Raw genomic sequence first — 21,837 nt, forward strand, 5'->3', positions numbered from 1 at the left:
TTTTTAACTCCAGTTGTACCCAGATCATCCCCTGCTGCCAATATGGCTGGTCAACTTGGGAGATACAGGTAAGAAGATGAAAAACAAAAATAGCTTTGAGTAGGATGGTGCATGAAGCTAGACAGGCCTTTTCTAGTATTCCTTGCTATTCCTCTCTTCTATATACAGGTGTTGGAGAGTAGAGAGGATGATTTTAAGTTTTTGTGTTTTTTTTATTTAAACTTGTGAAAATAAGTCACTGGATTTTCATTCTCTCTCAGATTTCAGCCTTGGAGTCAATTGAGATGCATTGATCTTTTATTGAAATGAAAAATATCCTGAAGATGTAAACATTTCCTCCAAACAAGTTAGAAATATTTATAAACAGAAAAAGATGTTGTTATGCAGAGCAAAAAAAAATTAACAGAAAAATAGACAAAAGAGTACAGTACTTACATAAAAATTTTATAGCTAACAAAAGAAAGATAATTTTGATTTTATTTATTTTTTAAGTTATATACATTGGAAGGAGGGAATAAAAGCTATTACACAGTATTTACTAAAAAAATAGGTTATTATGCAGTCATATATCAAAAGATATTTGGGGCTTTAGTGGTCATGTCCTATTGAGTTCTAGGACTTGAGGTTGGAAGAAAGTACTATAACTTATTATATTTACAGATCACAAAAAGCATGGGCAGTATCCTATGATGCACGAAATTCTACATGTGGTACCACTGGAGAACAGACAAAACAAAATACTTGGTTTCTACTTGGAAGGAATAGTCTACTGGGCAAAATGGAACATATATGTATAGGCTGTAATGTGAGGACATTTCTGAGTAAAGATCTGATTCTTCAGATGGAGACTTTGAGTTATGATGAATTAAAAACTGAAAAACGAAAAGTCTCTTTCTCGAGAATGTTAGTACACTGCCAGACCAAATATTGGCAACTCCTCCTACAAAGTGCTGACAGTGTCTGAGTGTTGACTTGATGACAATTGTTAGAATTTGTCTCATTGCAAAGTGAATATACACGCATAAAAGGAAGTAAACAACTTAGTGAATATTACAAAATTTTATACTTAATGATAACCAACCTGAATTATTCTTTTAAAAAATAAAAAATCAATGCATGTTTTTTAAAGAGTTGGAAAATATATTACTAATTTATTTATTTAAATGCCTTAACCTTTGGGGAATTGTTTTCAATTCAAATAATTATCAAATGGGTTTTATTTGATTTTCGTGGGTCCTTTATTGCAGAATACTACTTTTAGTGTGCAATAAGACAGTAAAGTGTAAAGACATGTGGACCCACAAGGAAAAAGAAAAATCAAGTCACATTGCAACATTTTTGAAGCTAGAAAGTAGGTAATTAATATTCAAGTTTTTGTGTTTCTTTGTTTGTTAAAATGGCAGGCAGTGTAAAAAGTCAAGAAGCATACCAATTTTCTTCACAATACTCCCCCACAAAATTTAGGTTTTGTCCCACCGGGTACTTCTGTCAGTAGAGATAAAAACTATAGTTAAAAACACAAAATTGGTTTAAAGTCTTTTTTGAACAGTTAAGCTTCTACCTTGCTTTCCTTGTATGTACTTCAAAGTAAGGCAACTGTTCCTCACTCCTTCTGATAGGAGAGAAAATGTTTATTCCCTAGAGAGGATAAAGTGGTTGTCTGGCCTACAGGAGAGAGAATACACAGTGAGAATACCAAACTGAAAGTGGAGGATAAGCACACTAAATATTAAAACACCTCATGCTGCTGACTCCTCTCACTCAGATCCCTGGCAGAACCTTGACAGGCAAATACCATCAAGAGAGGATAAATGGAAGAATCTTCTGTAGAGAATCTGACCCACTCAAGAGAAAAGACCTAACAAAAATAACAGCAAGAGTTCTGCAACTAGAATGAAATCAACCAGATTACAGTGAAGACTAGAGTCAACAAAACCCACTTTTAAATATTAACACAAACCCCAGTATTATTAGATACTTGAAGAAGGCATCTTATATCAAAGAAACAAAACAAATAGAAAAATAACTTACAGAAAAAAAAAAGATATGCACAAAGGGAAAATTAAAAAACAAAACAAAACTGTGATTGGCATCCCCAAAGATATGAGAAAGAGTTTTGCATCCCTGAAACAAGACAAAATATTTTTTTAAATGATGTAAATTAAAACATGATAGCATAAGTGAAAAATTCCAATAAAAGTTTTTTGAGATAAAGTTTAAAAAGTATTCCAGAAGGAAAAGCAGAATGTCAAAGATAAAAATTAGGAAAAGAAAAACATGGAAACAACCAAAGTGTCCTTCAATAGATGATTGGATAAAGAAGATGCATATATACAATGCATATATACAATGGAATATTACTCAGCCATAAGAAAAGATGAAATACTGACATTTGCAACAACATAGATGGATCTTGAGATTATCATGCTAAGCAAAATAAAACAGACGAAGTAGAGAACCGCATGATTTCATTCATATGAGGGATATTAAAACAGGACAAACAAACAAAAAGTCCTAGACACAGACAATTTAGTGATTACCAGAGGGGGAGCGGGGAGGGAGATATATACAAAGGAGGTCAAATTCATAGTGACAAAAGGAGATTGACTTTGGGTGGTGAATACACAATGCAATATACAGATGGTGTATTATTGAATTGTATCTTTGAAACATATAATTTTATTAACCAATATCACCACAATAAATTTAATAAAAGATTTTTTTAAATAATAAAAAATAGAAAATTAAAGAATGCGTAGAGACAGTCCAACATCTTAAAAAAATAAGTATTCCAGAACTAGAAAACAGAAAATATAGGATAAGAAATTATCAACAGAAATTTTTATGAAATTTCCCAGAATGTAAGAACATATGTTTTCATATTGAATGGACCCACCATGTTCCAAGTACTGTGGGTAGAAATAGATCCACAGGAAGGCACAATAAAAAGACTATACTCTGAGAACAAAGGGGAAATCTTCAGGCTTTCACAGGGAACATTAATACAGAATAAAGTAGCCACAGCAATCCTGGAGGCTAGAAAACAATAGCAACAAGTCTATGCTTTATGATGAGACAATTATACATCCTGGAAGTCTATGGCCAGTACATGAAAGACGTTTATCTCCCATGCGCATATTTTCAGAAAGATACTGGAACATGTTCCCAGTTAAAATTAAGGAGTAAACCAAGAAAGACTACAAATCCTGGGATCAAGGGATGCAACAAAAAAGGTAGAGAAATTAGCAATCACAAAATGAGAGCTGTGGAGCAAATAAAGAGAGCACCCAGAGCCATTCAGAGCAGGACAAGTTTTATGAGGAGGGGTATCTTTAACAAGATATATTTACAATAAATTACATCTGTAAATGTATTAAGAAGAGTTATATATCAGCAAAGGTGAAGGAGGGGGCACTTAGTTGTCATTACTAGAAAACTAAGAAAATAATGGCAGCGCAAATGACAAAATAAAAAACCTTCCCACAGTAAGCTGAAAAAAGAAAGCACCAATATTTGCATAAGAGAAAGAGTAATCATAAAATCTGACATTTCTCTGCTGTATATAGTATTTTCATCGATGTGGCAATGCAAACACTGTATATTGACCCAACTCATAATATAACAACAATAGTGAGAGGAAATGTGCATGTGTGTCAGGGGCAAGGCTCATCAAAGGGTTGTTGGATGAGAGCTAAATTTGTATCTTTCAAAATAGAAAGTCAATACAGAATAGCTAAACTGTTCCTCCACAAAAAGAAAAACTCAAGAAGTAGCAATATAATCATATTAAGGAGATATTTGCATGTGAATACCAATAGAATCATGTAAAATGTTCTAAAGCAGTTGCCCCTGGGAAGGAGGAAAAAGAGTATGGTGAGATTAGCGTATGGCTTTTGCACATAATTATATACATTTTAAAAACATGTGTGTATAATTTTGATAAAATTTGAAAATAATTTTAAAACCTTTTTTATTTCAAAAAATTATAAATTATCTAAAATTTCAACTCTAGTTCTGGAAATAGTTTGATTTGTTTCTTTCTAACTTGATATAGTTAAATAGATCTGTAGGTATTCATAAATATATAAGTATAATATGGTATGTAAAAAGATTTACAAATACAAGGTCATTTATGGTTCTTCTCTGAACTATCAGGTTGTGAATTGTGCCAATTTTTCTATGGTAGTCTCCGGTTTTCATATCTTAAATTCTAATGGAAAGTTGAGCCTATTTCAGATATTCAAGTTTTATATTATTGTTCTACTAAATGTTTAAAATGCTAACACAGAAATTAATGATTATCTCTGTATTTTGGGTTACATTGGGAAGAGAAGCTATTCAGTCAATAACTTTACTGCCTTTCTGTTAGTATGATATATTTTTAACATATAGAAATGTATGGACAGCTCTGTATTGAACATTAATATAATATGAAGATTTAGAATAATTACAAACTAGTTTTAGATTCCTGTGTATTCATCCTGGATCACATTCCACTTCCTCTCACTCAGGAATAACTACTGATTTGGGGATTTATCACTTTCATATATGTCTTTAAAATTTTATTACATGAATATATAATCCTAAATAATCCTAAATAATGCATATTAATGTGGCATTCATTCATAGTTTAAATTACTATAATTGATAGCACACTGTATGCATTTTTTAACCAAGAATATTCTAAACATTATTTTCCATTGATCTCTTTATATTAATCCATGTAACTTTTACTCACCATTTTTCATTAGTGTTTATAATTCTATTTTATGAAAAGAAAATAATTACCATTTTTCTATTGATACATATTTTGCTTCTGATTTTAACAGTATTGCAGTGATTTTTTAAATAAATTTTTTGTATACATAATTATAAGAATTTATCTAAGTGAGGAAAGTTTTAATAGATATTACCTGTTTCATGTGTTAGAGGGCGTTTTCCATTTTAAATTCCAACCAGCATTATATGATCTGTGTTACTATGTATACTGGCTATTTGTTTATATCATACTTTAATATTTTTCTCTGATGAATGGAATAGAATGTCACTTATTCTAATTTGACTTTTCTTTAATTTTTACACTACTAGTGACGTGTTATAGATTTTTTTTACATATTTACTAACCATTCAGATTACCTCTTCTGATAATTGTCTGTTATTAACTTTTGCACATATTTCTTTTGAATCGTGGGTCCTATTCTTATTTCGGGGTGTTCTTCACATATTTTGAATACTACTTCTTTGTATACATGGTTAGTAAATGCTTTCTTGATTATTTTTTGCCATTTATTTTTTATCATGCCTTTTAAAGACAGAAGCTTTAATTTATAATAAAATATATTTGTTTAACCTTTTTCTCCATTATTTATCCTGTTTGTATATTTTAAAGAAATTTCACTCTGTTCCAAATCCATAAACATAATCTAAAATTATGTATTTAATTTTTTTTTTATTTTAAATCTTCCCTGTGGTGTCTTTTTTGAATTTAAATTTTTATTTTTCAATTACAGTTGACATTCAACATTATTTTATATTAGTTTCAGGTGTACAACATAGTGGTTAGGCATTTATAGAATTTACAAAGTGATTCCTCTGATTAGTCTAGTACTCATCTGCCATAATGTGGTTATTACAATATTATCGACTATTTTCTCTGTGCTGTACTTCACATCCCAATGACTATTTTGTAACTACAAATTTGTACTTCTTAATCTCTTCATCATTTTCACCCAGCCCCATGACCCCCTTTATGTCTGGCAATCACCAATTTGTTCTCTGTATCTATGAGTCTGTTTTCATTTTGTTTGTTCATTTATTCTGTTCCTTTGATTCTATATATAAGTGAAATCATATGATATTTGTCTTTCTCTGTCTGACTTATTTCACTTAGTGTTATACCCTCTAGGTCCATTCATGTTGTTACAAATGGTAAGATTTCAATTTTTATGGCTGAGTAATATTCCATTGTATATATATTCTTCTTTGTCTAGTTGTCTATTGATGGGCACTTAGGTTACTTCCATATCCTGGCTATTGTAAACAGCAGTACAAAGAACATAGGAGTGCATAGATGTTTAAAAACTAGTGTTTTGGTTTTCTTCAGATAATATCCAGAAGTAGAATTGCTGGGTCATAGGTAGCTCTATTTTTTTTAAATTTTTTGAGGAAACTCCAAACTGTTTTCCATAATGGCTGCACCAATTTTCAATTCAACCAATAGTGCACGAGGGTTCCCTTCTCTACACATCTTTGCTAACACTTCTTTTTTTGATTTATTGATGATAGCCATTCTGATAGGTGTGAGGTAATATCTCAGTGTGGTTTTAATTTGCATTTCTCTGATGATTAGTGATGTTGAGCATCTTTTCGCATATCTATTGGTCATCTGTATATCCCTTTTAGAGAAATCCCTATTCAGGTCCTCTGTGCATTTTTTAATTAGATTGTTTGATTTTTTTTTGAGGAGGAGGGTGTTCAATGAGTTCTTCATAAACTTAGGATATTAACCCCTTATAGGATATATCATTGGCAAATATCTTCTCCTATTCAGTAGGTCGTCTATTTTTTTCGTAGATGGTTTTCTTGACTGTGCAAAAACTTTTTAGTTTGATGTAGTATCATTTGTTTATTTTTTCTCATTTTTCCCTTATTCGAGAAGATATATCAGAAAAAAATATTACTAAGAGCAATGTCAGAGAGTTTACTGTCTATGTTTTCTTCTAGGAGTTTCATGGCTTCAGGTTTTACATTTAAGTCTTTAATACATTTTGAGTTTATCTTGTATATGGTGTAAGAAAACTGTCCGGTTTCATTTTATTTTTTGCATATATCTATCCAGTTTTTCCAACACCACTCATTGAATAGACTGTTTTTACTACATTGTATATTCTTTCCTCCTTTTTCATAGATTAATTGGCCATATAGGCATAGGTTTATTTCTGGACTCCCTATTCTATTCCATTGATTTTTGTGTCTGGTCTTATGCCAGTACCATGCTGTTTTGATTCCTATAACCTTGTAGTATAGTTTGATATCAGGTAACATGATTTCTCTTTGTCCTTCTTTCTCAAAATTGACATGGTTCTCCAGAGTTTTTTGTGGTTCAATATAAATTTTAGGATTATTTATTCTCATTATATGAAATTTGCCATTGGTATTTTGATAGGGGTTGCATTGAATCTATAGATTGCTTTGGGCTGTATAAACATTTAACAATATTAATTCTTCCTATCTATAAGTGTGATATATGCTTCCATTTATTTGTATCTTCTTCAGTTTCTTTCTTCAGTGTCTTATCATTTTCTGAGTACAGGTCTTCTACCTCTTTGGTTAAATATATTCCTAGGTATTTTTTTTGATGCAATTATAAATGGAATTATTTTTCTTAATTTCTCTTTCTGATAGTTTGTTACTGATGTATAAAAATGCAACCAATTTCTGAATATTAATTTTATATTCTGCTATTTTACAGTATTTGTTTATCACTTCTAACAGTTTTTTTGTGAAATTTTTAGGGTTCTCTATACATAGTATCATGTCATCTGCAAATAATGACAGTTTTACTTCTTTGATTACGTTAGTAGTAATTGGTTCATTCAGAATTTGTTTCTTTTTGACTCAATCTTGGGAGATGGTATGTTTGTAAGAATGCATCTATTTTTTCCAGTTGTCCAATGTGTTTACATATAATTGCTTGTAGTATTTTCTTATAATCTTTTCTATTTCTATGGAGTCAGTAGTCACTTCTCCCCTTTTATTTTTATTTTATTTATTTAGGTCTTCTCTTTTTTTCTGATGAGTCTGGTTAAAGCTTTATCAGTTTTGTTTATGTTTTCAAAGAACCAGCTCTTGGATTTATTGATCTTTTTTTAGACTATTTTGTTTATTTCTGCTCTGATTTTATTTTTTCCTTACTTCTACTCACCTTGGACTTTGCTGTTCTTTTTCTAGTTCTTTTAGGTATAAGGTTAGAGTGTTTATTTGAGATTTTTGTTTGTTTAGTTTTTGAGGTAAGTCTATATTGCTATGCATTTTCCTCTTTGGGCTGCTTTTGCTGTGTCCCATAGATTGTGAGTCATTGTGTTTTTATTTTCATGTGTCTTAAGGTATCTTTTGATCTCTTCCTTGATCTCATTGTTAACTCATTCGCTATGATTTAGTCTCCATGTATTTGTGTACTTTTCAGTTTTTTTTTTTCTTGTAATTGATTTCTAGTTTCATACCATTGTGGTCAGAGAAGACGCTTCATATGATTTTAATCTTAAATTTACTGAGACTTGTTTTGTAGTCTAACATGGGGCCTATCTTGGGAAATATTCATGTGCACTTGAGGAGAATATATATTCTGCTGCTTTGAAGTGAAATGCTCTAAAAATATCAATTAAATCCATCTGGTCTAGTGTGGTATTTAAGGCTGCTGTTTCCTTGTTGATTTTCTTTCTGGAAAATCTGTCCATCAGTGTCAATGGGGTATTTAAGACCTCTACTATAACAGTATTGCTGTTGATCTCTCCTTTTATGTAGATTAATATTTGCTTTATATATTTACGTGCTCCTATGTTGGTTACATAAATGTTTACTGGGGTTATATCCTCTTGCTGGATTGATCCCTTTATCAGTATTTAATATTATTTTTGTCTCTTATTATAGCCTTTGTTTAAAAGTATATTTTGTCTGATATAAATATTGCCACATCAACTTTTTAAAAATTTCTATTTGCATGAAATATCTTTTTCCATCCCTTCACTTTCAGTCTGTGCATGTTTTTTTATATAAAGTGGATTTCTTGTACACAGCATATATATATGAATCTTGTTTTCTTCTTCATTCGGCTACCTTATGTCTTTGATTGGAGCATTTAATCATTTACCTGTAAAGTGATTATTAATAGTTACATAGTTATTGCCATCTTATTATTCATATTTCTATTCTTTTTTTCTTTCTCTTCTACTTAAAGTATTATCTCTAAAATTTTTATAATATAGGCTTGGCGGTGATAAATTCCTTTAGCTTTTTCCTGTTGAGGAAGCTCTTTATCTCACCTTCAATTTTAACTGATAGCCTTGCTAGGTAGAGTAGTCCTTTTTTAAAAATTTTATTTATTTATTTTAATTAGTTTCAAGTATGCAGTACATTGGTTAGACATTTATATAGTTTATAAAATGATCCCCTTAATTGCTCCTTCTCTCCTTTGGTTTCCAACTAGCCAATATATTAAGCTAACTGCATTCCCTATGCTGTGCTCCCCATCCCTGTGACCATCTATCAACTACCAATTTGTATTTCTTTAACCCTTCACCCCATTATCCCAGCCCTCCAACCCCCCTACCCTCTGTCCATCATCAAATTGTCCACTATATTTGTGAGTCTTTTTTGATTAATTTGGTTTTTTTGTTCCTTAGATTCTGCATTTTAGTGAAATCATACACTATTTATCTTTCTCTATCTGGCTTATTTCACTCAGCATAACCTCTAGGTCCATCCACATCATTGCAAGTGGTAGGATTTCATTTTTTTTTTTAATGGCTGAATAATATTCCATTGTATATATGAACCATAACTTCTTTATCTAATCATCTGTTGATGGGCATTTAGGTTGCTATCATATCGTGGCTACTGTAAATTGTGCTGCCATAAATATTGGGGTGCATAGATTTTTAAAAATTATTGTTTTGTTTTTCTTTAGATAAATACCTAGGAGTGCAATTGCTGGATCAGAAGATATATCCACTTTTAATTTTTTGAGAAACCTTCATATAAGAAGGTTCCCTTTTCTCCACATTCTCGCCAACACTTGTTCTTTGATTTATTGATGATAGTTGTTCTGATAGGTGTGCTTTTAATTTGCATTTCTCTGATGATTAGTGACCTTGAGTATCTTTTCATATATCTATTAGCCATCTGTATTTCCTCTCTGGAGAAGTATCTGTTCAGGTCTTCTGCCCATTTTTTAATTGGATTGTTTTTGTTGTTGTTGTTGTTGAGTTGTATGAGTTCTTTATATATTTTGGATATTAACCTCTTATCAAATGTATCTTTAGTGAGCATCTTCTCCCAATCAGTCGGTTGTCTTTTTGTTTTGTTGATGGTTTCTTTTTCTGTACAATAACATTTTAGTTTGATGTAATCCCATTTGTTTATTTTTTCTTTCATTTTCTTTGCCCAGGGAGATATATCCAAAAAGAAATTCCCGTTCGTAACATCAGAGAGTTTACGGCCTATGTTTTCTTCTAGAAGTTTTATGGTTTCAGGTCTTACATTTAAGTCTTTAATCCATTTTTTTGAGTCTATTCTTGTATATGATGTAAGAATGTGATCCAGTTTCTTTTTTTGGCATTTATCTGTCCAATTTTCCCAACACCATTTATTAAAGAGACTATCTTTATCCTATTGTATATTTTTACCTCCTTTGTCATATATTAAGTGAACATATAGGTGTAGATTTATTTCTGGGCTCTCTATTCTGTTCCATTGATCAATGTATCTGTTTTTATGCCAGTACCATGCTGTTTTAATTACTATAGGCTTGTAGTATAGTTCGGTATAAGGTAGTGTGATACCTCCAACTTTGTTCTTTCTCAAGATTGCCGTGGTTATTCAAGGTTTTTTATGGTTCCATATAAATTTTAAGATTGTTTGTTCTAGCTTTCTGAAACATGCCATTGATATTTTGAAAGGGATTTCATTGGATCTATAGATTGTTTTGGGTAGTATGGTCATTTTAATGTTGTTGATTCTTCCTTGGGTAGAGTAGCCTTGGTTGTAGTTCCTTGCTTTTCATAGTTTTGAATATTTCATAACAATCTTTCTGGCCTGAAAAGTTTCTGTTGAGAAATCATCTGACAGTTTTATGGGTGCTCCCTTGTAGATAAATAGCTTCCTTTCTCTTGTTGCTTTTAGGATTTTTTCTTTGTGTTTAGCTTTTATCATTTTAATAATGATGTATTTTGATGTAGGTCTGCTTGAGTTCACCTTGTTTGGGACTCTCTATGCTTTCTGGACTTATATGTTCATTTTCTTCACCAGGTTAGGGAAGTTTACAGTCATTATTTCCTCAGATAGGTTCTCAATCCCTTTCTCTCTTCTTCTAGTACACCTATGATGTGAATGTTGTTACTGTCATTGTTGTCCCTGAATTTCTTTAAACTATCCTCATTTCCTTTTAGGGTATTCTTCATTTTGATTATTATATTCTTCATTTCTGACTGGTTGTTTTTATGGTTTCTATGTTCTTTTTTACACTTGCTATCTCTTTGTTGAAGTTCTTACTGAGAACATTTTCCCCTTAAGTTCATTGAGCAAACTTCTAACCAGTGTTTGAACTCTGTATATGGTAGGTTTCTTGCCTCTGTTTCACTTAGTTCTTTTTCTGGAGTTTTCTCCTATTCTTTCATTTGAGGCATATTTCTTTGTTTCTCATTTTGGCTGCCCCTCTGTGTTTGTTTCTATGTATTAAGTAGATCTGCTAAGTCTCCCACTCTAAGTCTGCTGTCCTTATGTAGTATGTGTTCTGTGTGGCTCGGTGGTGCAATTTCCCTGATCACCTGCACCAGGTGCTCCAGGAGTGTCCCTTATGTGTGTCATGTGTGTCTTCCTGTTTTAGTCGAAACTCAATTGCTCTTGGCATGTCAGAGAGTGGGATTAACTCTCAGGCTGACTGGCTATGAGGATTGGTCATGCTCACAGAATATAAGCTGCTATGTTGGGGCTGACCTGATAGAATAGAATTCACTCCAGCAGGCTCATTTGTCTGTTGTGACCACCCTTTGGTTGTTCTGTTTGTGGGACTAATTAAATAGTACTCTGTTGAGGTCTAATGTCAGCCCTTGGGTATGTTGGTCCAGATCCCCTTGGGATGGGCTCCCTTGCAGGAAAAGGTCAGCTGTAGGTTCTCTTTTCTTGTATTCTGTTGAACTATCCATACATAAACCCCTTCTGTATTTATTAGTAAAATTCTATATCTTACTGCATTATGCCTTTAGTTAGGCAAGCAGGCAAGAAGTAGGAAAGTAAACAACCTCAGTACCTGTCAGTATGGATGTTCAGTGTCATGCCATGTAATCCTGATTATATGAATTTAAAATTTAAAATGAATGAATTAAAATTACATGTATTAACATGGCTTAACCTTTAAAATATGCTATTACATGATAAAAAAAAAACAATCGGTGATAGGTACTGTGAAAACGATAACATTTATGGAAATTTTAAACAAATACAACAAAGATATATGCTATTTCTAGACACCTAGGTATTTGTGAAATAGTCAAAATAATGGATGGTAATAGTAAACACCAACTTCAGGGAAATGGTTACCACTGGAGAGGAAGGAGAAGGAGATGGTTACATTATAACTGAAAGTTTTTAGTTCTTTAAAAATAAGATCTAAAAGAACTATGGAGACAAGGTTAATATTTTTCATCATAAAATATGAGTTATATCAGAATAGTAAGAACAGGTATTTATTTTATTCTGAACTTTTCTGCATTATTGGAATATTACCTAATTTATACAATAAATATGTACACTGAATAAATGTATTTTAAAATGTAGTCAGTATCCCTCGAGTGAAGATGTTAGAAGAAGTGGTAAAAACTCCATCTCTACATTTTTAAAGTAATTTCATTATTCTGCTATACTACATGATCATGATCACATTTTTTCTTTATCTTTGTATTTCAGATTAGATTATTCTTGACTCAGAAACCAAATGTAATCTTCAGATGTCTTTTTTTTATAACTACATTCATTACAGAAATTTCCAGCTCAAAATTTTGTGTTACGAATTCCTCCTCAAGCAGGAGTAGACATCTACTACAACACAGTCTGCTGCCCAAAGCTGGCTGATAAAAAAGATGCACACCTAACTCAACTATAAAATTTGGATTTGAGGGATCAAGAGACAGAATTTTTCATACTCTGACAAGTTTATCATGATTGTTTCAAGGAAAGTTTTATTGCCATCCCTAGTGAGACCCTGTGAGGTCTCCAAGTGCCTGTTTTTCCTCTGGCTTGCTTATGTGGCTTTTCCTTGTGTTCTGCATTATATCCTACCTCCTAATAAATTTTCTGTTTGGCTTAAGGTGGCCAGAGTCTGATTCTGTTACTAGTAACTAAAAGAACTATAACATTATAATATAGAGTATTTATTATCATTGTAACTATTTAGAAATTTACCAGGTTTCTTCCTCAAATTTTCTTGAAAGACAATGTAGATAAATTCATTGATTTTGCCTTTAATTTGCCATTCCCTCTATATATTTTCAGCATTTTGTTTTTATCAGTTTTTTTTTTTACTTTCTTTCTGTGCAATAAGCCCAATTCCTCCCCTTTCCTGTTTATTATGAGTAATATTCATATTTTAGTCTCGAAACTAGATCTGTATAATTCTTGTTTATATTAGATTTCATTTCATGCAATTGTTTTTTCTATTTAATAGTAGGCTCTTAATTTTCATGTGTCACTTAAGGCAAATGAAAATAACATATGTTCTTTTTAAAAAAGTAAAGGCTGCACATCCTTCTTTAAAGAAACCAAAGTTGTTTATATGATTTAATTTTGAAAGCAGTAATCTAGTATTTCCATTAAGAGTAAAGTTGTTGTCTCTAGCTAATAGTAGTTTTTTTTTTTTCCTTCTGTTGATGGAAATTTGATTTTAAAATTTATATCATAGCTATGGGAATGGAACATTCTAAAAATCTGTTCCCAAATTAAGTGTTTTTGTTAAATGAAATTACTAAACTTCTTCACATATAAATATTTCTGTAACTTTACCAAAACTTGTGAAAGAGGAAGAAAGAAATGTAAGTCTATAGAAGAGATATATGCCTGCTTTGTACACTTAGTGGTGTATAATTATTCACATAATGATTATTCACATAATTATTAAAGAGAGAAAACACTTGATTTCATACATATATTAATTGGAAAACAGTTTACTGCTTAACTATAGAGCCTGTCAACAAGCAGTAAAATATGTAGAGAAAATGGGGTCATATTTAGCATCAACAGATCACATTGTTCATATTTCTTTTTCTAACAAGGCTTCCCTTGGATTTATTTGATAGATTCAATTTGCCTCACCAACTTTTCCCAGTTAATTTTCCCTGCAGCTTTGAGATACTTGATGGAGATTAGAGAGTAAGACTCTAAAATGCATTTTAGGGTGAAGATAAAATGTCTTGAGAGTTTGAATACAGAGAGTTGATCTCATTATCATTCTGCTTCCATAATTGAACTGATCTACTGAAACCATATTTTTGTTCAATGAAAACTGATGGATCTGAAGGTCTTTTCCATTTTCACATTTCTATTAATTGATCAACATAGTTTACTCTTGGTTAAGGACAAATTGGTTCAATCTGATGGCTTAAAATTTCATCTTTCACCATTTCTATCTGCATTATCTTAAACAAGTTATATAGACTTTGATGCTTTAGTTTTTTATCTGTAAAATGGGAATGATGCTAGTTATAGTATGTGTACATAGGTTTCATATAAAATAAAATTAGCTAATATGTGAAAAGTACTTAGAGTAATAGTGAGTTATAATAAATATATACAGTAACTATTGATTATTATATTTTTTATTACATCTTTAATCAAATAAAAATTCTTTTTTGGTCCCATTATCACTACCATAACCAAGAGTTTCTCTACTCCACCTTTGACCATGTGGTATAGTGTTGTGTAGATTCCTTTTGAAATCAGACAGACACAGTCTCAATTTTGGCTCTACCACTTTTTACTTAGTGACACTGCGAAAGTTAGTTATCGTCAATAAATCCCTATTACCAATCTTTAAAGTGTAAAGGCTCTTATGAAGACTTAATATGCAGTAAGCATATATAGCACAGAGTACAGTAGTCTTTGGCACAGTATAAGTGTATTCCTTTCTCAATCTGATAAAATTCTAATACTTAGACTGGCATTTAAGAACCACTACCAAAAGGTTTCCTTTTCCACTCTCCCTTTACTTTCTCTGCCCACTATTCTTTCCTTATGTGTAAGTAAATATTTATTTGATATGGTTAAATCAGCCAATCCTCTGATTTTTTTTTTTATTTTTGTTGTTTATCTCTTTATTGTGTCTCCCACATACAGCCTGAATCCCAAGTCTAGAATGTTTTCCAGACTTATTTTTGCAGAGCTGTTGCCTTTGCTTCCTTTCAGAAGTTACAAATTGGTAACCCTCTGGCAGAGATGTTTTATTGGGCTAGTCTAATTTTTTTTAATTGAATGGAAATGCCTTTAGGTAAGGTAAGATATCCACAAGGTACTGCAATAACCATTACTCCTTCACATGTTTAGGTCTCCTGCCTGGTCCCTGAAGTCATTGGGTTTATCACTGGAACACCTTCTCTTAATTAAAGCTAATATAAATGAATCACTACCTTGTCTGCCTTTCCTTAACTGAATTAAAATCTTTATTGGCTCCTTTATACGATCTGACATAAGACAGAAAAAAATTAGTTTTGGGGTAAGACAGAATTGATTTTAAACTCTGCAGCTAAAAATTGAATAACTTTTAGCAAGACTTCCTTAGTCATCTATAAAATGCAGAAAGTAATTCTCATATGCAAATAATAATTCTCTTAGGGTGGTTTTGAGAATGAAAGAATATGTATAAAAAAGTCATCATAGTGCCTGATTCAAAACAAGTAATCTGTAGATATTAATAGCCTCTTTGAGTCTGTTTCCTAATTAGGCAAGCGTACACATTGAGATTTAATAAACATCTATGTCCTCTTTCTAGGAGACTCGTGGAATTCTCAATGCTACATTTTAAGTATTCTGTCTTTTGTGCTTTCTACATAATATAGTATGGTATAGTATAATATAATAAATACTCTTTGCTCCTGTGTCTTGTGATATTTTTATGTTTAAGTACTCCTGAATGCTACCTTATGGCATTTCTAATGACATAGCAATAATGCAGTTTGTCACTCTTCTTTCTTTAACAGTTTTTGGCTTTTTTATGTAGAGGAGAAAGAAAGAGAGAAAGATACTAACATGGTGGGAGTGCCCACTACAGTCTCCCTGCTAGATCCTTTGCAAACACAATTGACTCTTGATGGAAGGAATCATTGATGGAACAGAAGTGCATGAATAAACAAGTGGTTGGTCTGCTGCAGAGAGGGTTTAATATACCTAGAACATCAGTCAGTGCAGTTTAGCAATGCATCAAACAGGTGCAGAAGCTCCAGCTAAGTGGAAGTCACTCAACAGAGCTGTCACTGCATTAGATATAAGATTTCTAGATACAGTTGTTTTTATTTGTGAAGTCTCTAGATAACAAAGCAGACAACTGTACTTGATAAAAATGAGCTCATCAAAATCATGTCATTATCACCAATTATTAAATTTTTTTGCTAAGATTATAATTGTTTTCATGATTTAACAAAAGAATCAAATTATATCAAATGTAAGCATGTCATTTGGTGTCTTCTAACATCCTCCTCTTATGTTATAATATACAAATGACCAGTTTGAAATTAGTGAAGCAACACTTTTTAACATTATTGATTAAAAACTGGAAAATATATTTTATCTAAATTGAATGTTCTGAATTCTTTCAAGCATTCTAAATGTTTTATGTGCAGTGTTATTATAAAATCATACATGCTAAATATGGAAAAATTATTAAATATTCACACATCTATATTTTTGTTTTTAATACATTTTTGTCACTGTTTCTGTGTTTAAACTAAAAAATTCATCAAAATTCTTAAATATTCCAAATATGAGTGTTGCTCAGTCCCAGGTGGCCTCGGTTTACTAAATTATTCAGTGCTCTACATAAAAGTGTCAAATTTATTCACAGGACATAAATGAAGAGATCTAATGTTTGATAATACAGAAACGTCTTTCTAATAATGAAAAAAAATTAAAGATGCTGAGAGAAGGATAACAAGTATCCCTTAACACTTTCTCTTGGTTCCAGAGCTATACTATTCTATATTTAGATATAAAGAGATTTATAAGAATTTGGTTATAAGCTAAGTAAAACATAGGTTTAAGTAGACATTTATTGGACTGATCAAGTTTTAAGTGGGAAATTCTGAGATTTATTATATCTGCTAAAGACACGAGTAATTTTGATACTTTGAAGCCTTATATTTCCCTTCTGTCTTTATATGCAATTGTCATTTTCCAATGTAATAAATATATCAGCGGGCTCATTGTTTGTTTTTTAGAAGCATGTGCTCTCTTATCCCAAAGATCATTTACCCTGGAACATTTGGCAAAAGACACATTTGTCCCTGAAGTCTGCTTCTTCCTGGTACTTGCAGCCTAGCTGGTATTTTGTTTGTTTATTTGTTTGTTTTGTGTGGTCTGCATGTGATGGTCTCTTTCTGCTCATTTCTGTCCTTTTCTAGACAATGCCTTCTTCTTCCAGACTCTGAAGCACAGGACTTCTGATGGAGCTGAGTTTATTGAAGCTTCGGAGATGTTTTTTTTCAAAATGTGGGGTACCAGCAGCATATAACTAACATCATTGTTGCTGAGGTACAAAAATGCTAATCTCTGAACTCATCACTGCTCCGGTGAACCAGAATCCATGAGGATCATAGTTAATAATCTTTATTTTCAACAAATGCCTTAAATGATTCCTAATCACACTAAAGAACTCTTTTGGGTTAATTAGTCAAAATAAGGGCAAGGATTAGTTATGTAAATAGTCATAAAAATGTAAAACAACACAAATTTGATCTGTAGGCCTCATTGTCCTGATGTTTTCTGGACATTCATGGCCCAAGAATCTCTAAGAAGGCCACTTTCTCTTTAGGCCTCTGTGGTATACATGGGGATGTACAGCCCAGGTTCTGCTTCTAGGAAGGCCTTATTGTCCAGTTGCAAAGAGAATTATCAGCAGACAGATGCAGCTGCCAGGTCCTTTGGGATTTACCTTAGCCGGAGAGGGCACCTTGCTCTACCTCTTACCCTCCCAGCACCTGGTGATTGAATGAGGGGAAAGGGCCAGCTTTCACAGGCAATATCCATTCTATAGTTTCCTGAGGCTTTGTTGTCTCCATTGCAGTTGACTTCTTCCCTTACCTAATTGGGCTTCTTACCCTTCTTTTCACAAGTGTTGATTCCTAATAAATATCTTATACCCCAGACTCTGTCTCAGCATTTGTTTCCAGAGAACTCAATCTTTAACAGCCTCCATTCACAGTAATGTTTTACAGACTTACAGACTTTCTCTCTTCTCTGAAAACATCCTATCTCAGACCCCCAAGCCTCTCTCAAACCAAGAAGATAGATATGTTTTTAATATTTCCCTCACTTTAGAATACAGAAAAAAAATTATTTTGTTAAATTTGTTTTTTAATTATAGTTGAAATACCATATTATATATTAGTTTCAGGCATACAACATAGTAATTAGACATTTATATACCTAACAAAGTGATCACCCCAATAAGTCTAGTGTCCATCTGATTAATTTGAACTGAAATCAAGATCCATCTCTATGATTTTCTATATTACAAAACCCTTTATGCTGTACGTGAAGGAAATGCAATCAGTTTTGGTTTTAATGAGTATATTTGGGCATTTTCTATCAAAGAGATGAGGTCATCTTTGTTGCTTCACCAACTCTGTTACTTTGTTTTTTGCATAATTAATGAACATTTCCTCCCAGATCTCTTACCAGTTCTAAACTAGATAACCAAACACTGGAAATGTTCTTACCTATCTGGAAAGTTGACACTATGATAAAAATTCCCCTTGTTTTATTATCCATGATGTTATCATGAGAATCTTTAAATAGATGTTCTGAAAATGAAGTTTCCGATTAATAAACCATCATGTAAGAATCTTCTAATTTCACCAAAGCACATAAACATATGATAGAAATTGTGTCTCTCCTCTGTGACAAAAGTACTGGTTTTTAATCGCATTGCTGAGCCAATGGTACTCTCTGTCTTGAAAGATTACAGAGTTTATTCAATATTCTAAAGTAAATTAACCACTAAACTGTTTTGCAGACATTCTGGACATTATCTTAGATAATGGTATGAAATGGTTTTCTGTTGGGAAATACTGCATAGTTTGAGTTGTTTTTATCATCCTACCGCCTTACATTAATATTATCAACTACCTTTCTATTATTCATTCTTTTTTTTTTCATTTTAGCATTATCTAGTGGTCCTTTCTATTTAACTTTTTGAATGCTATTAGAAATATGTTCAAATAATTCACTCTAATAAGTATATTGGTATGGACATAGCCCTTAGGTAAGTAAATAAAGCCATTAAAGAAATAAAAGACTCCTTTTAACTAAAACACAAAAGAAAAAAGTTAATGAGATCAGAGCTCAGTTCAATAGGTTAAGTAGATATCCAGCTGGGCAAGACTCCAGTCTTTGACTTTGCAATGAAAAGATACAAAGTAGAACACTTTGTGATAGCAGAACAGATCTCATCTTGCCCCTATATAGATTTAACCCCATTTTTAAACTGTAAACTTGGTAGAGTGATGATGGCACCTACACATTTTTATTACTTTAGTCTTAGTAGCTGAAATCATTCTTTCATTAAATAAATATAAAACTGTTACTGAGAGAGATAATGACATTACTATTGTTTCTCTATAGTATGTGGAAGAAAAAGGCAAAGAGAACTGAAAAATGTGATAAACGGTGAGTTCATACGAGGTGTAGCCATATATGTTGATTATAAGAAAATAATTAAAGCAAAGTTCTGTGTTTCAGTCTTATCAATCTGTTTTTCAAAGCTGTGCTGTTTCTTTTGGATTCAGAATCTCTCCCCTCTCACACACAGTAACCCTAGTTTTTTGCCAAATTTTTCAGCATCACTGGATAAGAGAAAAGATGAGGGAAAAGAATGAGTCAGGCATCTCGTTGAAGTGTATTCAGCTAGTGAAACCTGTGAGATCGCATATTATTTACCAGCTGCTCCCACACTCTCTGTTGAAACCGGACTCATTTTACAGCTAGAGTGGAATTAACAATTCACACTGCATGCTCACCAGATGCTGTTGAAGAATGTAGAGGAGACAGCAACATAATCATACTGAAAACAGAATTTGAAGATCACCTTGTCCTTTTAGCATCAGGGATTCAGCTAAACAAGATGACTGATTTATCTGTGCACCTTATGCCATTATTAAATAAACAAAGACGAGAACACAAGCTTGATATTATACAACAGTGTTATTGGTATGAGTCACAGTACCTGTAATTTAGCAGTCACGTTGTCTAGCTCAGACAGGTGACACAGTCTTGTAGATGGTAGTGAGGATTTCTTTACAAGGTTTGCAGTTTCATGCAAATTGCTTGCCTCATTTTTTCTTTATCTAAAATTGTATGTGTATGTGTATGAGTGCACATCCCCAATCAGATTTATAAACTAAAAGGTGTGCTATTTTATATTTTGAGGTTACGTTCTATATTACTTATAGATTTAGAATTGTACTAACACCTCAATACTTTTTTTCTATTAGTATTTATTCACTATTCACTCGACAAATATTTCTGAGTATCTATGTGCCAGGTACTCTTCTAGACACTTAGGATATGTTTATTAATACAACAGGAAAAAAAATCTACCATTGTGTAGCTTACATACTAATAATAACCCACTTTGTAAATGCACTTTTCTTAAAAATCACAGTTATTTTAATATTACCACATAACCTGTTTTAGGTTGATTTACCTGATATGTCTTCTTTTTATGTGTTTAATTTCAATTTACTAAAGGAAACTTAATGTTTAGACATGTCTTTTGTAAGCATATTATAGCTTTAAAAAATACAATTGGAAAATCTCTGGCTTTAAACAGTGAAGTTTCATCCACTTACATTTTTGAGACAATAATGTATTTGTATATATTCCTTTATTTTGTGTTTTTCTCTGCTGTGCTTTCTTTGCATTTTTAAATTTTTTTCCCAATCTTTTTTATTAGTCAAGTTTTCTTTATATTCCTCATTCTCTGTATTAATTTAAAGTTATGCATTTGGTCCTTATTTTTTTAATGATAGTCTTAAATTTAATGGTTTAATGCTTTCTTAGCACTTACCTTCTCCATGCTTAATGTTAATGAATATCTTTATTGTCTTTCCTCAAATACAAAGACCTTAGAATCTTTTTAAAATAATCTCCCTTCCCATCTTCATGTTTATATTTTGAATTTAAGCTCTTAAACTTAGTTATTACTATCAGTGCTTTTTATAGTCAATACATTCACTAATTTATTTATACATTATTATATTTTATACTGCACTATTTTTTCCAAGTTAAATTTTATGCTCTTAAAGTACTTCTATCAGTACTTCTATCAGCAGGATCTGTGTGTGGTAAATTATCTCTGCCTTTGACTGACAATGTCTATTTTGACCTCACTCTTGATTGAAAGCCCAACTAGATGTACAATTCCAGAGTGACAGATATTTTCTGTTAATACATTAAATATATACTTTCACTGTCTTCTTTTCTCTATTGTCATTAACTGTAAGACTGATATCAATATAGTAGTCATTATTTTTTAGAAATTGTCAGAGTTTTTCTTTTATATTTAGTAAGTTTTTAAATGAAATTTTGAAGTATGGATTTGTTCTTTGCCACTTTTGATACAAACTGCACTGCTTCAGGACTCATATCTTTCTTCAGTTATGAATAATTTCCATTCACTTATGCTTTGAATATTTCCTCTTTTTCCCCTATTCATTTTTTTTTTAGGAATACTATTGTGTGTGTGTGTGTGTGTGTGTGTATGTGTGTAATTCCTCATCACACCCTTCATATTTTCACTTATGTTATCTTTAAATCTTTCTCTGAGCTGAATTCCAGGTAATTCAAATTCCGCAGTTCTAT

This window comes from Pteropus alecto, unplaced genomic scaffold, assembly GCF_000325575.1.
Source record: "Pteropus alecto unplaced genomic scaffold, ASM32557v1 scaffold14, whole genome shotgun sequence".
NCBI lineage: Eukaryota > Metazoa > Chordata > Mammalia > Chiroptera > Pteropodidae > Pteropus > Pteropus alecto.